This window comes from Lissotriton helveticus, assembly GCF_964261635.1.
Source record: "Lissotriton helveticus chromosome 1_1 unlocalized genomic scaffold, aLisHel1.1 SUPER_1_unloc_19, whole genome shotgun sequence".
NCBI classification, from domain to species: Eukaryota; Metazoa; Chordata; class Amphibia; order Caudata; family Salamandridae; genus Lissotriton; species Lissotriton helveticus.
The window spans coordinates 2,199,933-2,223,096 of NW_027611658.1; the positions used below are offsets into that span (position 1 = coordinate 2,199,933).

At 47.1% G+C, this 23,164-nt stretch overlaps 1 long non-coding RNA gene across 1 annotated transcript in view; it reads left to right on the top strand.

Moving 5' to 3' along the window:
• Positions 1–23,164, top strand: part of LOC144805690 (uncharacterized) — a 234,885-nt gene that overhangs the window by 47,911 nt on the left and 163,810 nt on the right. The window lies entirely within an intron of this gene.

Genomic DNA, 23,164 nt, shown 5'->3' on the forward strand with positions numbered 1-23,164 from the left:
TTCCTGCTGTCCCTTCTAAGAAAGGTCATGCTAGGGGGGGTATTGCTTGTTTACTATCAAACAAATTGCAATGGAGATTCTCCCATTATATTGATCCTAGCAACTTTTTCCATGCTATAACCATTGAAAACCTGTTTAAAAACGGCATAAAGTCCCCTACTGTGCTTTTGAATGTCTATATTCCTCCAGAGGAGTGTTTTAATGTGATATTAAAGCGGGTATTTCAATATATTGTTTTAATTAAGAATGTCCCTTTGCCACCGGAAATTATGCTGGTGGGAGACTTGAATGGCAAAATCTCCAATGTTAGTTTGGAACTCTTTAGGAATAAACCTAAGGAAGAGGCATATTTTATTCCTCAATCACTCTTCCCTGATAAATCAGTGACGAATAAACGAGGGAAGATTTTGCTAAATGAACTAGCGGCCGTCGACGAACTTATATTAAATGGGAGATTACCGTCTGATGTGCCTGCAAAATTTACTCATAAGTCTCCCTTTGGGTCGTCAGTCTTAGATTATGTAATCGCAGACTATGGTCTGTTTCCCTCTGTTCAGGACCTTAAGGTCATAGCTACTTCTCTGAGTGATCATAGCATATTGTTGGTAACCATTTCTTTAAATCCTGTGGCAATCGCACTGTGGTCTATGCACGGCAGTGACGCTGCCTTCCATGCTTCTTCTGGAAGGTGCTTTTGGAATCCTTCAGCCATTAACGGGGTGCAGGATTTTTTATCCGACACCCTATTAGTTTTAAATGAGTGGCGTGGGAATGAAATGGTTTACTTTGCAGAATTTGTGCGAAAGATTACTTCTTATGCTAAAAAAACTTCCCGACCCAAAAACAGAGTGGTGGTCCCTAGCATTTTGCGTAGCCTGAATAGGGAAATAAACAAATTAGTCCGTAAACAATATCTAGACAGAGTTTTGGAACGTGGAAAAGAAATTTCCAGGCTAAAAAGAAAGAGAAGTCGACTCCAGCAAAAAATAAAAAAGGAACGGGAGGATAATGTATGGATTAGCTTGAGGGAAGCTGTTGTTCATGGCAGGATTAGAGAATTTTGGGCAATAATCGGTAGGGGGTGTGGTTCTAGAGTAAGCCCATCTCCTATCCCTATAGCGGAAGAGGTATGGACTACCTATATTCGGGATCTTTATGCAGGGAATGGGAGTTTAAATGATGATATTGCCATCGGTGCTATCACTGGTAATGATACTTACATCGGCGCCACTCCTGTGGGTCTTATTAATTACCCCACAGAAAAAGAAATCGAGATGGCTATAAAAAACATGCGAGTCTCAGGGGCAATGGGCCCTGATGAACTCCCCATGACAGTTTTGAAATCTGATCCTGCAAGGTGGAGTAAAATCCTGTATCCTCTATATAGAGCCTGTTTTTTGTCTAATATGGTACCTGCCTCTTGGAGGGGAAGTATCTTGGTCCCTATTTTTAAGAAGGGTTCTAGGGATAGCCCCAGTAACTACCGTCTGATTGCTCTCCTCGACTCTATAGGAAAGGTTTTTGCGAAATGTCTTCTAAAATCCCTCTCCGTTTGGGTTGAGGAGAATAATATCTTGCCATTAGAACAGACTGGTTTCCGTAGGAACCACGGTACGCTAGATAACCTCACAGCCCTTCATGTGGTGACAGATAAGTATGTTCAGGTGAGAGGAGGGGTTGTGTATGCCGCCTTTATTGATTTCTCCACGGCGTTCGACAAAGTCGATCGTAGAACGCTGTGGAGAAAATTGGCAGTGCTTGGGCTCCCACTCTATTTGTTGGAGCTGGTGAAGGCTTTACATACTGAGACGTGGTGTAGGGTTTTGTTGGGGGGCGAAAGGGGGTTATCTGATACAATTTTAACTTCGAATGGCCTTAAACAAGGCTGCTTATTGGCTCCCCTTTTGTTCTCCTTATACACGGCAGACTTACCTGCCGCCTTGGCTGCCAGAGAGGGCATTGCCCCGGTGGTGGGGGGGGTTCCGATTTCCTGCCTGATGTATGCCGATGATGTCCTCATCCTTGATTTAACTCCTAAGGGACTAGCAAATCGGCTTCATGCTCTGCACTCTTTTGCGGTAGCCCACGCCATGAAGATCAATATTACCAAAAGTAAAGTTATGTGTATAGCTGGCAGGAAGAGGTGCCGATCTGAAGATTATGGTTGGTTTATTGGGGATCAAAAACTAGAGGTGGTAAAGTCCTATACTTTTTTAGGGAAAATTGTTACGGCTAACTTGAGTGAGAAGCTCCATATAGAACATTGCTCACGCAAAGCTATTGCCCATGGCAAAGGTTTAAATTCCCTATACCATGCAACGGGGAAACGGCACTTTCCGAGTTTACTGGAAGTATATAGATGCAAAATCCCCGCAACAATACTGTATGGTATCGAACTTATCGAGGTGAAAAAATGGGACTTCTGCCATAAGATTGAGGGGAAGCTCCTAAGATCTCTTACTTCCTTAAATACTGCGTGCTCTTTGGCAGCCTGTAGGCTCGACTTCGGTCTTAGGAGTAGTTGGGTCCAGGGATTATGTGCCCTTGTAAGATGGGTGGCTTGCCTTGCTAGAGCAGAAATAGGGACAATGAGAGCTCTCCTCAGAAATGAATTGTTGGGTAATTTTAATGAGTTTTCTCAACTTGTTTGTAACTTTAGAAAAGCTGTAACTCTATTAAATTTAGATGAAACTGCTCTTTTCCTGTATTCTCCTGTACAGTTAAAGTCGGTTTTGAAAGCAGCCTCATGGGACCTATGTTTTCTATCTGATAAAAAATCAATTTGTGAAAAAAGGAATGTAGATCTTCTCCTTGATTCTTATCAGATGAAACAACCACAACCCTATGTTTTATGGACCCTACCGCATGGTATACGTAGATTTTGGTTTCTTCTACGTTACGATTTAATACCTCTTAATCGATTGTTATCTAAATGGTATGGCTCATCTCCTCTGTGCAATTTATGTAAAGTGAATATTCAGGACTGTATGCATGTGTTATTGATCTGCCCTGCGCTTCGTAAATTGCGCTCTAGATGGTTAAAAGCTATCTGCCTTCGCCTTGGCATTGTAACTTTGAATGGCTTCCTCTCCGCACTTTATTGCCCTCCCAATGGAATGTTCTGCTTCTATATTTTTAACTTTTTTAAAGGTTTCCTAGCTATTTATTAATATGTTCCGGGAGACGTTTTGACGCTCCGACCTTTTGTAGTTTTGGTTCACATGTCAGTATTGTATTTATCCTAGGTTTTTTAAACGGTATATGTGTTGTGTTTCTTTTGTAATGTATTTGCTTTGTGTTGAAGTGTGTATACTTTTATGTGGCCCTCTTCTGAGAGCCAAAACATAATAAATAAATTGGTACCCCTCAGGAGGAAGAAGGAGAGGAGGGGGAGGAGGACTCAGATGTAGAGGACCTCGAGGATCAGGATCAGAGGGGTAGCCAGGTCCAAGTTGCCAGGCTTAACCAGGCCAACTTAGACCTACTGGGGAATGGAGAGGGCCAGCACCTCCCCAGACCCTATGTCATTCTCCCAGGCAACAGAAGAGTGAGATCTCCCTCAGGGGACTCTCATATTTCTAGTGCCTCAAGAGAATCTCAGAGAGGCATGACTGCTTCTCAAAAGCTAGAGCACAGGGCCAGAATGAGGGCTGTCAAACTCCAAATAGAGAGGGAGGAGGTAGCCTTGGCTCAAGCTAGACTTGCCTTGGCAAGAGAGCAAACATTGTGTGGCTTAGATGCCACTGGTGGCAGCAATATTCCTAAAGAGAAACCCAGGTCCTATGATAGTAGAAACCTGACAAAGATTGTGCCCCCCTACAAGGAAGGGGATGACATCCACAAGTGGATAACTGCTCTTGAGAGAGCCTGCATGGTACAGCAGGTTCCTGAGGAACAGTGGGCAGCAATCTTATGGTACTCCTTTTCAGAGAAAGGGAGAGATAAGCTCCTCACTGTTAGACATGAGGATGCAAACAATTACAAAGTCCTGAAGAGTGTTCTGATAGATGGGTTTGGCTTAACCACTGAACAGTACAGGTTGAAGTTCAGAGACACCCAGAAGACACAGACTCAGGACTGGACTGATTTTGTTGATTGTGCAACTAAGGCTCTGGAGGGTTGGCTACATGGCAGCAAAGTACATGACTTTACAGGATTGTATAATTTGATTATGAGGGAGCAGATCCTAAGTAATTGTCAGAACCAGCTCTTACACCAGCACCTGGTGGACTCTGATCTGACCTCTCCCCAAGAATTGGGAAAGAAGGCAGACAAGTGGGTCAGAACCAGGATTAGGCCTAAGAATCAGGACAGTAACCAGAAGAAGGAGTCTACCAAGCCTCAAGATAAGGGTGGGGATAAAAATAAAGAAAAGACTTCCCCAGGGCCCCAAAACTCCAAGAATGGGGGTGGGTCCCAAGACACGTCTTCAACTGAGAAAAAGCCTTATTGTTATGCCTGTAAACAGGTTGGGCATTACAAAACAAACAACTGTTGTCCCAAGAATAACAATAAAGAGAATATACCTCCAAAGCCAGCTCCAACACCTCCTGTTACTGTCAGCAGTAATCCCCCAGGAAGTGGGAGCACACCCAGGAATCTGGGTGGGTTTACTTATGGAGCCCAGGAGGACCCTGGCCTATCCAGGTCCCCCTCCCCAAATAATCTTGTTTATGAGACTGGCATGGGGTTTGCCAACTTCTCTGATTGCCCAAATACTTTGAGCAAATATAGACAAGAACCCATCATCAATGGTTTGAAAGTTGAAGCTTTTAGAGACACAGGGGCTAGCATCACCATGGTGGCTGATGGCATAGTCCCCTCTAAGCAACTTTTACCTGGTGCCACATACCAGGTTACAAACATTGATGGAATTCAAACAAATCATCCCATGGCAGTAGTAAGTCTCAGCTGGGGAGGTGTCATTGGCCCAAAGAGAGTGGCAGTGTCACCAAACTTGCCTGTAGACTGCCTACTTGGTAATGATTTGGAAATCTCAGCCTGGGCTGAGGTTGAACAGGAAATCCATTCTAGAATGGTAAATTCCAATGGAAAGGTTAGTGGGGCTGTAATGGCTACTGCCCCAATCCAAGATTTCCTTCCTGAAAAGGTTGGTAGGGCTGAGAAACTCTCTGCCCCATCTTTAGCAAAAGCTCTTCCTGAACAGAATAGCAAAGCTGTTATGATAACAGCAGAAACCCAAACTGAGTCTCCTCCTGAAAAGGTTGGTGGGGCTGTGATGGCCACAGCCCAAACTCAAACTGATATGTGTGTTGTGAAGCCTGAAATGATGGATAACTCCACACAAACTGAGAGCATGGAGGAGGAAGAGAAATCTCCCCCTCACCAGACTTTAGGACAGGATCAGCCTCCTCAGGGAACTGATCTTACCCCTGATGAAGGAACTGCCCCAGAGGTGGTTGGGCCTAGCCTGACAGAACCTCTGATGTCAGTGGACCCTTCTCAGGTGGGACCCAGTCTGGAGCAGGTAACCTGCCCCTCTCTACCTTGCCTTAGCCAGCCCAGGGCTGCAGAGGACAAGAAGGACAGTGAGACCCAGAGGGCCCCCTGTCAAATAAAGCACCCCCATCAACAGATTAGGGGCACCAAAACTAGTAGCCCTAGTGAGGTGAAAACTTTAAAAACTCCTGAGGGAGCCCCCTTAAAAACAGTTAGGGACCTCCCACAGATGGATTCTGTGAGAAGTTGGCCTGGTAGGGGATGTTTCCAATTCTGGAACCACCTACTACCTGACCAAACAATCCCTTATGGTGTCTGGTTGTAAGTCAACCTTATTAGACAAGCTATCCTAGGGGTAGCATGGACTAAGCAGCCTAAAGGCTTAACTTAAGAGGTCGTGTTAAGCGTGCTGTTTTACCACATACAATCCTGTAATATCAAATGAAAGGACACCACACAAGTATATATTATAAAAATATATGTGTTTATTACTAAAAACAATCCCCAGTATTCTTTATGAATAAAGGGGCACAAGCGTTAAATCAAAAGCACTGTTTAAACATACAAGTTGCACAATTATGGATGAGGGCGGGTGGCCACTCAAACCATATACTAAACAAGTGGTATAAGAGAGGCCACTCGAACAGTGGTTAGGCCTAGGGCCTAGGGAATCGCTGGGAGCAGTCAGGACAAGCAATGCTGAAGTCGGGAATGGCCCTCGGGATTCGGGAGATGTGCGGAAAGCGCACGCATGCACCAATGTTAACCAATGGTGCGTAAAAGTCATAGAGTTAAAGTTTAAGGACACTTCCGCTGAACCTAGAGGAACAAAACTTAACACACAGACCCTAGAGGTGTGCACCAGTGTGGGAACACCGGCGGAGCAAAGTTACCTCACCCACAGGAAGTGGGTGCACAGGGTCGAAGTGGCGTCGGGTTTTGACACGCAGGCTCTTGGTGCTTGGAGCTGAAAGGGCTGCAGGCAGGTTGAAGATGAAGTGTCCGGTGGAGTCCAAGGGTGGACTCAAGTTGTAGAGTACCTGAAAGCAGAGGGTACAGAGTCTGGGTCACTCAGCAGTGACCAGGGTGGAACCAGGATGGAACCAGGCAATGTCGGGCGCAATCAGGTGGTCGTCGAGGAGCTTCTCTCCGCTGTCACGTGGGCTCTGGGGCATCTGCGACGTCCAGGAGCAGGTCACGATCTGTCCCACGCAGGCTCTCACCGTCGGTGCAGTTGGCTTCAAGTTTGGCGCAAACAAGCCTTGGCAAGAGCAATCCACGCGGGATCGGAAGATTGCTTCTCACTCGGACCAGGAAGGTCAGAGTCGGGGCTCCTTTTCAGGGGAGCTGGTGTGGATCTGGAGCAACCAGATTCACGAGTCTTCTTAGGTAGTTCGTCAGCACAGGGACCACTAGCCAGCTGGCAAGTGACCGGGCATACGCGTTGAGCCAAATAGAGCCAAAGGGCCCCACGCAGCACTCGTCGAGTGTGGAGGGCTGAACTTCGGCTCAGGAGCAGCTCAGGGTAGGGGCTTCTCAAACCCCGGTGCACAGCTTCGAGGGTCACTTGTGGGCTGCACGGTCAGCGTCTCATGGTCAATTCAAGATGGCGTGCCCCACGCTTCCGGTCGCCTTCACGGGTCTCAGCTCTGCAGGGACTGTGGATTGGGCTGTTGGAAGGCAGGCAAGCTTGATCTCGTTGATCTCAGTCGCTCGAGTTCCGGCGGGAACTGCAACTAAGTAGACGTCGAGGGCTGGATGGTGCCTGCTGCTGCAGGGTGGTCACTCCTTGACCACAAGGGAGATTCTTCGGGCTTCCACGTTGAGATGGAGGTCCAAGGGTCCAGAGTTTCGTTTCTAATGTTTCTTCCAGGAAAATCTGATGTGCATTGGCACTGCTCCCACTCTTATTCCAATCTGGGGGGCGTGATTACCTGCTAGGTCCCCTCCTATGGGTGGGACCCAGGAAGTGGGTGGATACACCCCCTTCCTTTGATCCAGGCCGCCCTGGCACGAGGGCTGGAGTGCCCCAGAACCGGTGTGGCCGGATTATGCAAGGGGCAGCCTTGTGCGCCCCAGGCAGTGTCTGGTTTCTTTCAAACCTCCCTGCTACAATCCACTATCTCCTGTCTGGAGGGTGGTGACACCCTCCTGTGACAGGAAACCCTTTGTCCAGGCCCCATCTGCTGAGTTTCGGTCAACTGCAGGGGTCCAGACATTTGTCTGTGGCAGAGGCATCCATTTTGTGGATCTTAAGGTCTTTGGAGAAATTAACCGCATTTAGTAAAGGAACATGTCTTACCCCTCTAGAGGGGTGGAATGCCATCCCCGTCGCCAGAACTGGCGAGGGGATGGTATTCCAAATCGTATGACACCTTACACGACATGTTTTGATAAAGCCAAACCAAAGTTGCTAAATAACCGCGAGGATTATAAGGCACTTAATAGTATATGGTATGGCATTATCCTGAAACAGCTTAGGGAGTTGTTCCCGACAGCTGCAGACAGGCTCAGCTCATGCTAGAGCTCCATCTCACATGAAACCACGCACTCTGCCTCCAGGATTGATGAGGCCTTCCATAGGAGTGGCTCACAGGTTAATATGTGTCCAGATATAGGTTTAGATATAGGTATACTACATCTAAGCAAGGGGTGATTACACCACCTTACCCCAGCTGAGTGATCAGCCAGTTGTGTCAATTTAAGAACCAGCCAGGGGTGGCAAAAGATATGCTGCAGCCCCTGGTAGGCCTTGGTGGCCCCTATGCCCTGGGCACCTATAGTGCATTATACAGGGGCTGACAAGGAGTCCATTTCCAATTGTGGTATGTACCTAGGGTACATGGAATCCATTTTACAGAGAGAGCAGATGGCCTGGGGCCCTGATTAGCAGGGAACCAGGTCAACTAAGTCAAAAAACCAGCTAAACACAGGCAAAAAATCTGGGGTAACCATAGTCAGGTAGCCACCTTCCTACATAACCCCCCCCCAAACGAAAGGAGATAAGGCTATCCTTGGCCAGGTAAGCCTATATTGCCTGAGTTGCCATATAAGGAAGTACCTGCACTAGCATGGGTACCCCCTGTCTCATGGTCCACTAAGCAGTCCCTCACCCTTTGGGTATTAGAGAGTCTCCACCATAGGGAATTACTACCTTGGGTGTGCTTATGCAAAGTTAAAGGCTGGTTTGGATATGGAGTATTGAAGTGAGGCTCTACTAAGTTAGGGCTTGGTTTCCTCCAATTATCTTCCACCATGTGTGCCTTTCTTTCTTTAACTGAGTTGCACTGTGCTCTCAGGGTCAACCTCTGGCTACCTAAAGCTGGAGGCTGGGTCCCTCTGTTTGGCTTGCTGGAGGGACAGTTCAGGTTTGGGCCCTTTGGGTCCCAGGTTTGGCTGTGCCCAACAGAATCCATCTGTGGGAGGTCCCTAACTGTTTTTAAGGGGGCTCCCTCAGGAGTTTTTAAAGTTTTCACCTCACTAGGGCTACTAGTTTTGGTGCACCTAATCTGTTGATGGGGGTGCTTTATTTGACAGGGGTCCCTCTGGGTCTCACTGTCCTTCTTGTCCTCTGCAGCCCTGGGCTGGCTAAGGCAAGGGAGAGAGGGGCAGGTTACCTGCTCCAGACTGGGTCCCACCTGAGAAGGGTCCACCGCCATCAGAGGCTCTGTCAGGCCAGGCCTAACAACCTCTGGGGCAGTTCCTTCATCAGGGGTAAGATCAGTTCCCTGAGGAGGCTGATCCTGTCCTAAAGTCTGGTGAGGGGGAGATTTCTCTTCCTCCTCCATGCTCTCAGTTTGTGTGGAGTTATCCATCATTTCAGGCTTCACAACACACATATCAGTTTGAGTTTGGGCTGTGGCCATCACAGCCCCACCAACCTTTTCAGGAGGAGACTCAGTTTGGGTTTCTGCTGTTATCATAACAGCTTTGCTATTCTGTTCAGGAAGAGCTTTTGCTAAAGATGGGGCAGCGAGTTTCTCAGCCCTACCAACCTTTTCAGGAAGGACATCTTGAATTGGGGCTGTAGCCATTACAGCCCCACTAACCTTTCCATTGGAATTCACCATCCTAGAATGGGTTTCCTGTTCAACCTCAGCCTAGGCTGAGATCTCCAAATCATTACCAAGTAGGCAGTCTACAGGCAAGTTTGGTGACACTGCCACTCTCTTTGGGCCAATGACACCTCCCCAGCTGAGACTTACTCCTGCCATGGGATGATTTGTTTGGATTCCATCAATGTTTGTAACCTGGTATGTGGCACCAGGTAAAAGTTGCTTAGAGGGGACTATGCCATCAGCCACCATGGTGATGCTAGCCCCTGTGTCTCTAAAAGCTTCAACTTTCAAACCATTGATGATGGGTTCTTGTCTATACTTGCTCAAAGTATTTGGGCAAGCAGAGAAGTTGGCAAACCCCATGCCAGTCTCATAAACAAGATCATTGGGTGATGGGGACCTGGATAGGCCAGGGTCCACCTGAGCTCCAACAGTAAACCCACCCAGATTCCTGGGTGTGCTTCCACTTCCTGGGGGATTACTGCTGACAGTAACAGGAGGTGTTGAAGCTGGCTTTGGAGGTATATTTTCTTTATTGTTATTCTTGGGACAACAGTTGTCTGTTTTGTAATGCCCCACCTGTTTACAGGGATAACAATAAGGCTTTTTCTCAGTTGAAGAAGTGTCTTGGGACCCACCCCCATCCTTGGAGTTTTGGGGCCCTGGGGAAGTCTTTTCTTTATTTTTATCCCCACCCTTATCTTGAGGCTTGGTAGACTCCTTCTTCTGGTTACTGTCCTGATTCTTAGGCCTAATCCTGGTTCTGACCCAGTTGTCTGCCTTCTTTCCCAATTCTTGGGGAGAGGTCAGATCAGAGTCCACCAGGTGCTGGTGTAAGAGCTGGTTCTGACAATTACTTAGGATCTGCTCCCTCATAATCAAATTATACAATCCTGTAAAGTCATGTACTTTGCTGCCATGTAGCCAACCCTCCAGAGCCTTAGTAGCACAATCTACAAAATCAGTCCAGTCCTGAGTCTGTGTCTTCTGGGTATCTCTGAACTTCAACCTGTACTGTTCAGTGGTTAAGCCAACCCCATCTATCAGAACACTCTTCAGGACTTTGTAATTGTTTGCATCCTCATGTCTAACAGTGAGGAGCTTATCTCTCCCTTTCTCTGAAAAGGAGTACCATAAGATTGCTGCCCACTGTTCCTCAGGAACCTGCTGTACCATGCAGGCTCTCTCAAGAGCAGTTATCCACTTGTGGATGTCATCCCCTTCCTTGTAGGGGGGCACAATCTTTGTCAGGTTTCTACTATCATAGGACCTGGGTTTCTCTTTAGGAATATTGCTGCCACCAGTGGCATCTAAGCCACACAATTTCTGCTCTCTTGCCAAGGCAAGTTTAGCTTGAGCCAAGGCTACCTCCTCCCTCTCTATCTGGAGTTTGACACTCCTCATTCTGGCCCTATGTTCTAGCTTTTGAGAAGCATTCATGCCTCTCTGTGATTCTCTGGAGGCACTAGAAACATGAGAGTCCCCTGAGGGAGATCTCACTCTTCTGTTGCCTGGGAGAATAACATGTTGGGTTCTGGGGAGGTGCTGGCCCTCTCCATTCCCCAGTAGGTCCAAGTTGGCCTGGCTAAGCCTGGCAACTGGAACCTGGCTACCCTGATCCTGAACTTCTAAGTCCTCAACATCTGAGTCCTCATCTAAGTCATCATCATCCTCCTCCTCCTGAGGGGGATCAGTTTCAGGGGGTTCCCTCCATTTCCTGTTTCTAGGGAAGCTTGCTTCGCCTTGTCTAAGTCATCCTGTTCTAGGATTTCTACCAGGATTAGGCAGGTGGGGCTTCTGCCCCTTTTTAACCCTCTTGCTTTGCACAAGGCAATCAAGTCTCTGCGGGTTAGTTTGTCATATCCAAAAGTTGCCTGGGTAGGGTCAACTGTCACAGGAGTAGACCCTGAGGCTTTTCCTGTGTCAGACATGGTTACTAGTGAGGTGTAAGTGGTGCACTTACCTACACTAAGTGTTTTCCTACTGTACCTTGCTAGTTAGTTGTAGTCAGGGTGTGCTAATCCCTTCAACCTACAACTACTAAGTTCAGTAGAACTTAATATGCTAAGCTTTTGATTTATATGTACCTAGAGGTACTTGATGTGATCTTTCAATTTGATATAAAGATTGCAATGGTAAAACAACAGCAAGCTCAAATCCGCACCGCTGCTCACCAATGTGAGAAGTTGGCCTGGTAGGGGATGTTTCCAATTCTGGAACCACCTACTACCTGACCAAACAATCCCTTATGGTGTCTGGTTGTAAGTCAACCTTATTAGACAAGCTATCCTAGGGGTAGCATGGACTAAGCAGCCTAAAGGCTTAACTTAAGAGGTCGTGTTAAGCGAGCTGTTTTACCACATACAATCCTGTAATATCAAATGAAAGGACACCACACAAGTATATATTATAAAAATATATGTGTTTATTACTAAAAACAATCCCCAGTATTCTTTATGAATAAAGGGGCACAAGCGTTAAATCAAAAGCACTGTTTAAACATACAAGTTGCACAATTATGGATGAGGGCGGGTGGCCACTCAAACCATATACTAAACAAGTGGTATAAGAGAGGCCACTCGAACAGTGGTTAGGCCTAGGGCCTAGGGAATCGCTGGGAGCAGTCAGGACAAGCAATGCTGAAGTCGGGAATGGCCCTCGGGATTCGGGAGATGTGCGGAAAGCGCACGCATGCACCAATGTTAACCAATGGTGCGTAAAAGTCATAGAGTTAAAGTTTAAGGACACTTCCGCTGAACCTAGAGGAACAAAACTTAACACACAGACCCTAGAGGTGTGCACCAGTGTGGGAACACCGGCGGAGCAAAGTTACCTCACCCACAGGAAGTGGGTGCACAGGGTCGAAGTGGCGTCGGGTTTTGACACGCAGGCTCTTGGTGCTTGGAGCTGAAAGGGCTGCAGGCAGGTTGAAGATGAAGTGTCCGGTGGAGTCCAAGGGTGGACTCAAGTTGTAGAGTACCTGAAAGCAGAGGGGACAGAGTCTGGGTCACTCAGCAGTGACCAGGGTGGAACCAGGATGGAACCAGGCAATGTCGGGCGCAATCAGGTGGTCGTTGAGGAGCTTCTCTCCGCTGTCACATGGGCTCTGGGGCATCTGCGACGTCCAGGAGCAGGTCACGATCTGTCCCACGCAGGCTCTCACCGTCGGTGCAGTCGGCTTCAAGTTTGGAGCAAACAAGCCTTGGCAAGAGCAATCCACGCGGGATCGGAAGATTGCTTCTCACTCGGACCAGGAAGGTCAGAGTCGGGGCTCCTTTTCAGGGGAGCTGGTGTGGATCTGGAGCAACCAGATTCACGAGTCTTCTTAGGTAGTTCGTCGGCACAGGGACCACTAGCCAGCTGGCAAGTGACCGGGCCAATGCGTTGAGCCAAATAGAGCCAAAGGGCCCCACGCAGCACTCGTCGAGTGTGGAGGGCTGAACTTCGGCTCAGGAGCAGCTCAGGGTAGGGGCTTCTCAAACCCCGGTGCACAGCTACGAGGGTCACTCGTGGGCTGCACGGTCAGCGTCTCGTGGTCAATTCAAGATGGCGTGCCCCACGCTTCCGGTCGCCTCCACGGGTCTCAGCTCTGCAGGGACTGTGGATCGGGCTGTTGGAAGGCAGGCAAGCTTGATCTCGTCGATCTCAGTCGCTCGAGTTCCGGCGGGAACTGCAACTAAGTAGACGTCGAGGGCTGGATGGTGCCTGCTGCTGCAGGGTGGTCACTCCTTGACCACAAGGGAGATTCTTCGGGCTTCCACGTTGAGATGGAGGTCCAAGGGTCCAGAGTTTCGTTTCTAATGTTTCTTCCAGGAAAATCTGATGTGCATTGGCACTGCTCCCACTCTTATTCCAATCTGGGGGGCGTGATTACCTGCTAGGTCCCCTCCTATGGGTGGGACCCAGGAAGTGGGTGGATACACCCCCTTCCTTTGATCCAGGCCGCCCTGGCACGAGGGCTGGAGTGCCCCAGAACCGGTTTGGCCGGATTATGCAAGGGGCAGCCTTGTGCGCCCCAGGCAGTGTCTGGTTTCTTTCAAACCTCCCTGCTACAATCCACTATCTCCTGTCTGGAGGGTGGTGACACCCTCCTGTGACAGGAAACCCTTTGTCCAGGCCCCATCTGCTGAGTTTCGGTCAACTGCAGGGGTCCAGACATTTGTCTGTGGCAGAGGCATCCATTTTGTGGATCTTAAGGTCTTTGGAGAAATTAACCGCATTTAGTAAAGGAACATGTCTTACCCCTCTAGAGGGGTGGAATGCCATCCCCGTCGCCAGAACTGGCGAGGGGATGGTATTCCAAATCTTATGACACCTTACACGACATGTTTTGATAAAGCCAAACCAAAGTTGCTAAATAACCGCGAGGATTATAAGGCACTTAATAGTATATGGTATGGCATTATCCTGAAACAGCTTAGGGAGTTGTTCCCGACAGCTGCAGACAGGCTCAGCTCATGCTAGAGCTCCATCTCACATGAAACCACGCACTCTGCCTCCAGGATTGATGAGGCCTTCCATAGGAGTGGCTCACAGGTTAATATGTGTCCAGATATAGGTTTAGATATAGGTATACTACATCTAAGCAAGGGGTGATTACACCACCTTGCCCCAGCTGAGTGATCAGCCAGTTGTGTCAATTTAAGAACCAGCCAGGGGTGGCAAAAGATATGCTGCAGCCCCTGGTAGGCCTTGGTGGCCCCTATGCCCTGGGCACCTATAGTGCATTATACAGGGGCTGACAAGGAGTCCATTTCCAATTGTGGTATGTACCTAGGGTACATGGAATCCATTTTACAGAGAGAGCAGATGGCCTGGGGCCCTGATTAGCAGGGAACCAGGTCAACTAAGTCAAAAAACCAGCTAAACACAGGCAAAAAATCTGGGGTAACCATAGTCAGGTAGCCACCTTCCTACAGATTCTGTTGGGCACAGCCAAACCTGGGACCCAAAGGGCCCAAACCTGAACTGTCCCTCCAGCAAGCCAAACAGAGGGACCCAGCCTCCAGCTTTAGGTAGCCAGAGGTTGACCCTGAGAGCACAGTGCAACTCAGTTAAAGAAAGAAAGGCACACATGGTGGAAGATAATTGGAGGAAGCCAAGCCCTAACTTAGTAGAGCCTCACTTCAATACTCCATATCCAAACCAGCCTTTAACTTTGCATAAACACACCCAAGGTAGTGATTCCCTATGGTGGAGACCCTCTAATACCCCAAGGGTGAGGGACTGCTTAGTGGACCATGAGACAGGGGGTACCCATGCTAGTTCAGGTACTTCCTTATATGGCCACTCAGGCAATATAGGCTTACCTGGCCAAGGATAGCCTTATCTCCTTTCGTTTGGGGGGGGGGGTTATGTAGGAAGGTGGCTACCTGACTATGGTTACCCCGGATTTTTTGCCTGTGTTTAGCTGGTTTTTTGACTTAGTTGACCTGGTTCCCTGCTAATCAGGGCCCCAGGCCATCTGCTCTCTCTGTAAAATGGATTCCATGTACCCTAGGTACATACCCCAATTGGAAATGGACCCCTTGTCAGCCCCTGTATAATGCACTATAGGTGCCCAGGGCATAGGGGCCACCAAGGCCTACCAGGGGCTGCAGCATATCTTTTGCCACCCCTGGCTGGTTCTTAAATTGACACAACTGGCTGATCACTCAGCTGGGGTAAGGTGGTGTAATCACCCCTTGCTTAGATGTAGTATACCTATATCTAAACCTATATCTGGACACATATTAACCTGTGAGCCACTCCTATGGAAGGCCTCATCAATCCTGGAGGCAGAGTGCGTGGTTTCATGTGAGATGGAGCTCTAGCATGAGCTGAGCCTGTCTGCAGCTGTCGGGAACAACTCCCTAAGCTGTTTCAGGATAATGCCATACCATATACTCTTAAGTGCCTTATAATCCTCGCGGTTATATAGCAACTTTGGTTTGGCTTTATCAAAACATGTCGTGTAAGGTGTCATACGATTTGGAATACTATCCCCTCGCCAGTTCTGGCGACGGGGATAGCATTCCACCCCTCTAGAGGGGTAAGACATGTTACTTTGCTTAAATGTGGTTGATTTCTCCAAAGACCTTAGATCCACAAAATGGATGCCTCTGCCACAGACAAATGTCTGGACCCCTGCAGCTGACCGAAACTCAGCCAAAGGGGTCCTGGACAAAGGGTTTCCTGTCACAGGAGGGTGTCACCGCCCTCCAGACAGGAGATAGTGGATTGTAGCAGGGAGGTTTGAAAGAAACCAGACACTGCCTGGGGCGCACAAGGCTGCCCCTTGCATAATCCGGCCAAACCGGTTCTGGGGCACTCCAGCCCTCGTGCCAGGGCGGCCTGGATCAAAGGAAAGGGGTGTATCCACCCCCTTCCTGGGTCCCACCCATAGGGGGGGACCTAGCAGGTAATCACGCCCCCCAGATTGGAATAAGAGTGGGAGCAGTACCAATGCACATCAGATTTACTGGAAGAAACATTTGAAACGCAATTCTGGACCCTTCGCCCTCCATCTCATCGTGGAAGCCCGAAGAATCTCCCTTGTGGTCAAGGAGTGACCACCCTGCAGCAGCAGGCACCATCCAGCCCTCGACGTCTACTTAGTTGCAGTTCCCGCCGGAACTCGAGCGACTGAGATCGACGAGATCAAGCTTGCCTGCCTTCCAACAGCCCGATCCACAGTCCCTGCAGAGCTGAGACCCGTGGAATACGACCGGAAGCGTGGGGCACGCCATCTTGAATTGACCACGAGACGCTGACCGTGCAGCCCACGAGTGACCCTCGAAGCTGTGCACCGGGGTTTGAGAAGCCCCCACCCTGAGCTACTCCTGAGCCGAAGTTCAGCCCTCCACACTCGTTGAGTGCTGCGTGGGGCCCTTTGGCACTATTTGGCTCAACGCGTTGGCCCGGTCACTTGCCAGCTGGCTAGTGGTCCCTGTGCCGACGAACTACCTAAGAAGACTCGTGAATCTGGTTGCTCCAGATCCACACCAGCTCCCCTGAAAAGGAGCCCCGACTCTGACCTTCCTGGTCCGAGTGAGAAGCAATCTTCCGATCCCGCGTGGATTGCTCTTACCAAGGCTTGTTTACTCCAAACTTGAAGCCGACTGAACCGACGGTGAGAGCCTGCGTGGGACAGATCGTGACCTGCTCCTGGACGTCGCAGATGCCCCAGAGCCCACGTGACAGCGGAGAGAAGCTCCTCGACGACCACCTGATTGCGCCCGACATTGCCTGGTTCCGTCCTGGTTCCACCCTGGTCACTGCTGAGTGACCCAGACTCTGTCCCCTCTGCTTTCAGGTACACTACCACTTGAGTCCACCCTTGGACTCCACCGGACACTTCATCTTTAACCAGCCTGCAGCCCTTTCAGCTTCAAGCACCAAGAGCCTGCGTGTCAAAACCCGACGCCACTTCGACCCTGTGCACCCACTTCCTGTGGGTGAGGTAACTTTGCTCCGCCGGTGTTCCCACACTGGTGCACACCTCTAGGGTCTGTGTGTTAAGTTTTGTTCCTCTAGGTTCAGCGGAAGTGTCCTTAAACTTTAACTCTATGACTTTTACGCACCATTGGTTAACATTGGTGCATGCGTGCGCTTTCCGCACATCTCCCGAATCCCGAGGGCCATTCCCGACTTCAGCATTGCTTGTCCTGACTGCTCCCAGCGATTCCCTAGGCCCTAGGCCTAACCACTGTTCGAGTGGCCTCTCTTATACCACTTGTTTAGTATATGGTTTGAGTGGCCACCCGCCCTCATCCATAATTGTGCAACTTGTATGTTTAAACAGTGCTTTTGATTTAACGCTTGTGCCCCTTTATTCATAAAGAATACTGGGGATTGTTTTTAGTAATAAACACATATATTTTTATAATATATACTTGTGTGGTGTCCTTTCATTTGGTATTACAGGATTGTATGTGGTAAAACAGCTCGCTTAACACGACCTCTTAAGTTAAGCCTTTAGGCTGCTTAGTCCATGCTACCCCTAGGATAGCTTGTCTAATAAGGTTGACTTACAACCAGACACCATAAGGGATTGTTTGGTCAGGTAGTAGGTGGTTCCAGAATTGGAAACACCCCCTACCAGGCCAACTTCTCACAGTGATGGTAGAGGCAGGATAAGAATGTAGAAAGTAGTCTACATTAGAAGAAGATCAAAGACTATTTTGTAAAACATAGAATTATTAGGAACCAGTTTGTAATGAATAGGAGCTGTAAAAGTTAGGGAAGTATAAGTATTAATATAACAATAGAACAACTTACTGGGGCCAGCAGAAGAGCCTGCAAGGGACTGCTCCTGTTCACCTTCTGCCACCGGAGTCTCTGTCGCCGTCGCCTTGCCCCTGGGAGGTCCTGGTGATCATGAAATAATGAAACACAACATGGATGATTGTTTTTTGGGAAATATTTGATTTCTTTGTACTCAATCTAAAATTATGTCAGGGAAACAAATTGCATCTGATCTGGTCAAGTCCCCCATTCACACCTTCATTCATACTACCGTGCTTCCCATTAGACTCACAGACATTCCGCACCCCGCTCCAGATAGGGGCGGTGCCAGAGTTCCTGGAGCGAAAGGCAAAATTCAATTTGCCTGCAAAGAGAACCCCAGGAATTGCTATTAAAAGTTGTTTACTGCAACTACACGGAACCTCATAAGGCCTTCCCACACCTTATGGAAAGCTCCGTCCCCCCCCACCTCAAAGTGCATCTCTCTGGTGGTCTGGGAGGTGCTGCCTGTTTTCTCCCACTGAACAACCAAACAACACATGGCAGAGGCCTTGAGAGGCAGAACTGCCGCGGCCATCCTGTGAGTCTGATGTTAGCTCGGTGCCCCCAAGTCCCCCATTCACACCGCTTTCACACCATTCATAGCCCAGTCCACAGACTGCACACACACTGCAGGCATCCCCGACTATGCCTCTATATATAGCAAAGAAGTGAATGATGTCATAAAGCCTGCGAGACCCAGGGGTGTGATGTAGTACATGATGTCACAAACCTGCCAGGGTCAGGGGTGTGGTGTAGGAGATGACATCACAACCGATTGATGGGAAATGCTGATAACACTCAAGGCTGCCTTTGGGGACCAGTGATACATTATGTTGGTAGATATAGGTCCATCTTTCGCATAACATCACGGAAGCAGAAGATTGAGCGAAGGAAGTCAGTTACAATAATCTTATTATTAAGGTTTCCTGTTTTCTCTTTTTTGCATACATGTTAACAGAATCTGTAAAGGCGATGGTGAGATGGGCCTAGTGTACTGCACAGGAATGCACAGCTTGTCATTCTGTTTCTTCCTATCTGCTCTGCCCATTTCACAGGTGGGATTCAGGTATTCAAATGGCAGGGTGGCATCTAAGGGTTAGAAGACACCTTACATCAGTCTTCTGCACTGACTAGCAGAGCCTGGCAGCGGTCTTATGGCCGGGCTCTGAGTCTTCGTCTGTGTTAGCCTGTCTGCTGGCCTGGGCTCCCATAGACTCCTTCTTGTGTAACTATGCACGGCTTCAAGAGCATTGCACACACACATGCATTCAATAGAAGGTAGTTCTGGGTACCCTGGGGGGTCATGGTGCCCAAGGAATATGTAGTCTTGGGATGTACTGTTTTCTACTCCCAAAATCAAGATACCACACAAAGCTGCTGGTTGCTTCAACCTTAAAAAAATGAATGTTTTGTGCAAGAGGCATTCCAAATGTAGAATTTGCATTCCATACATAGTTCGAACGTTCCAAATTAGAAGCGCTGTTCCAATCTACATTCTAAAGGAATTCTTTCAATTCCAAATTAGAACTCTCATTCCAAACTTAGAACATCCTTTACAAAATAGAACTGTCAATCTTAGAACTCAAATTTTATTTGAGCAAAAAGCCTGGACATTACATCATGCCTTCATTGTGACACCAAAAACACCTTCATTAACTCTATATATACCAAAGAGGTGAATGATGTCATAAAGCCTGCCAGACCCAGGGGTGTGATGTAGTACATGATGTCACAAACCTGCCAGGGTCAGGGGTGTGGTGTAGGAGATGACATCACAACCGATTGATGGGAAATGCTGATAACACTCAAGGCTGCCTTTGGGGACCAGTGATACATTATGTTGGTAGATATAGGTCCATCTTTCGCATAACATCACGGAAGCAGAAGATTGAGCGAAGGAAGTCAGTTACAATAATCGTATTATTAAGGTTTCCTGTTTTCTCTTTATTGCATACATGTTAACAGAATCTGTAAAGGCGATGGTGAGATGGGCCTAGTGTACTGCATAGGAATGCACAGCTTGTCATTCTGTTTCTTCCTATCTGCTCTGCCCATTTCACAGGTGTGATTCAGGTATTCAAATGGCAGGGTGGGATCTAAGGGTTAGAAGACACCTTACATCAGTCTTCTGCACAGACTAGCAGAGCCTGGCAACGGTCTTATGGCTGGGCTCTGAGTCTTCGTCTGTGTTAGCCTGTCTGCTGGCCTGGCCTCCCATAGACTCCTTCTTGTGTAACTATGCACGGCTTCAAGAGCATTCCACACACACATCCATTCAATAGAAGGTAGTTCTGGGTACCCTGGGGGGTCATGGTGCAAAAGGAATATGTAGTCTTGGGATGTACTGTTTCCTACTCCCAAAATTAAGATATCACACATAGCTGCTGGCTGCTTCAACCTTAAAAAAACATGTATGTTTTGTGCAAGAGGCATTCCAAATGTAGAATTTGCATTCCATACATAGTTCGAACGTTCCAAATTAGAAGCGCTGTTCCAATCTACATTCTAAAGGAATTCTTTCAATTCTAAATTAGAACTCTCATTCCAAACTTAGAACATCCTTTACAAAATAGAACTGTCAATCTTAGAACTCAAATGTTATTTGAGCAGAAAGCCTTGACATTACATCATGCCTTCATTGTGACACCAAAAACACCTTCATTACAAGTTTGTAAATTCGATTTTGCGCAGAAACTGGAGTTTCTGATCTAAGGGGTGTTGCAAAAAGAGTAACAGTACTGCACTTTGTGGGTTTCTCATGGACACATTTGGTCAGGTAAAACCTTATGAAACTTGTCCATGGAAAACCGCTCTGTGCTTGGGAAAAACCCAACAAAATCTGGGCAGAAAGGTGGACATCAGCTATAATTCTCCCGTGCTGAGAGGTAATTGCCTAGCAGTGCAATATTCTGCAACGTTGAATGTTTAAACACTACAGTATCGTCGATTGAAGTTATGACATTTCTGATGAGCTGGGCCTTCCTGCGTGCTGTCTAGGCAAGACTGGTCTAGAGCCAGGCATGAGCACCAACATCATATTTAACCTTGACAGCCTCCATGCTCAATAATGGACCCCATAATATATCTCAGATTATATAAGAAGAGTGGCTAGGGCTCATTTCCAGCCTCCAGGTACATGTCTGACTCCTATTTGTGACATTTTGAGGTGTTTGGTGTCAAATTCTTTTTTTTCCATTATAGCTTCTAGATATCAGAGTCACATCAGATTTCTAGTTCTGGACCCAAGAAGACCATAGTATACCTCAGATGACATACCAAGAGTGTCTAAGACCCATTTCTGGCCTCCAGGGGTGACTTTTTGAAGTTTTTGGGTTTAAGGGGGCAAAGTGACTTTTTCCACCCAGCCCAATGTTCTCAAAATCGGGTACGATATCAGGTGTTTCCCTTGGCTGGTAGCGGAAAAAAAACTTTATATAATATCAAAGTTATATATATCACATGAAAGCATCAGAGCTGACCTTTCTAACAAGTGTATTCGTATCTTGCGCACTCAAACAGTGTCTCTGATATCCATTCTGAGCTATTTGGAAAATTAGCAAATCTTGTCAAAAAAATGTTTTGGACGATTTTTGCTAATTTTCAGTATCAACCCACCTGACTGTTTTTGGGTCCCTGTGGCCACCAGGACCCTATATTATATCTCAGGTGATATAGCAAGAGTGTCTAGGGCTCATTTCCAGCCTCCAGGTACATGTCTGAGTCCTATTTCAGACATTTTGAGGTGTTTGGTGTCAAATTCATTTTTCCATTATAGGCCTTAGATATCAGAGTCACATCACATTTCTAGTTCTGGACCCAAGAACACCATAGTATACCTCAGATGACATACCAAGAGTGTCTAAGACCCATTTCTGGCCTCCAGGGGTGACTTTTTGAAGTTTTTGGGTTTAAGGGGGCAAAGTCACTTTTTCCACCCGAGGTCGTGGAACTCGGAGCTGGGTAAAAGTTTAGCTTGAGTGCCCTCCCCATGGAGGTCAAAAATGTTATTGCATCAAAATCATTTAAAAACTATATAGGTGTAATTGTAGTGCCCTGAATTCTATATGGCTGCATTTGCACCGTTCTAGGTATTTACAAAATGAATTTCTAACACTTTTGAAGTCTCCATGAAGTGAAAAATGACCAAGTCCTAAAACTTCACTGGTGCATCAAAGTGGTCAAAAAAGGTCAACATTGGGTTAAAATTAACAAAACATAGTGCTGCAGTGGTCCAATAGCAGGCTAAAGACATAACGAATGACACAGAATGAACAGTTTTACTAAACACTTTGAAAATTCGATTTTCAATTTCAGGGGGACAAGGTCATGGAAGTCATGGAACTCCGAGCTGGGTAAAAGTTCAGCTTAAGGGCCCTCCCCATGGAGGTCAAAAATGTTATTACATCAAAATCTTTTAAAAACTATATAGGTGTAATTGCAGTGTCCTGAATGCTATGTAACTGCATTTGCACTGTTCTGTGTGCCTCCAAAATGAATTTCTAACACTTTTGAAGTCTCCATGAAGTGAAAAATGACGAAGTACAAAGACATCATTGGTGCATGAAAGTGTTTAAAAACGGTCACAAATGCATAAAAATGAAAAAAACAAAGTGCTACACTGGCCCAATAGCAAGCTAAACACACAATGAATGACCCAGAATGAATATATTTACAAATTACTTGGAAAATGCTATTTTAAATTTCAGGGGGACGAGGTCACAGAAGTCATGGAACTCCGAGCGGGGTAAAAGTTCAAACTTTCCACCCCTCATGGAGGTCAAAATTTTTAATCCATCAAAATCATTTAAAAACTATATAGGTGTGATTGGAGTGTCCTGATTGCTATATAGGTGCATTTGCACTGTCCTGTGTGCCTCCAAAGTGACTTTCTAACACTTTTGAAGTCTCCATGAAGCAAAAAGTGACTAAGTCCAAAGACCATTTGGAGCATCAAAGTGTTCAAAAACGGTCAAAAATGCATAAAAACGAAAAAAAACAAGTGCTACAGTGGCCCAATAGCATGCTAAACACACAATGAATGACACAGAATGAATAGTTGTACACATTACTTTGAAAATGCAATTTTAAATTTCAGGGGGACAAGGTCACGAAAGTCATGGAACTCCGAGCGGGGTAAAAGTTCAACCTTTCCCCCCTTAAAGGAGGTCAAAATTTTAATACATCAAAATCATTTAAAAACTATATAGGTGTGATTGCAGTGTCTTGGATACATCCCACATGAATTTTAAACACATTAGGAGCATCTCTGATCAAAATAACCATAAAAATCCCAAAGCTGCATCAGTGCTTCAAAGTGCTCCAAAACGGTCAAAAATGGACGAAAATGAAAAATATTCTCCATATCTGAGTTTTTATAA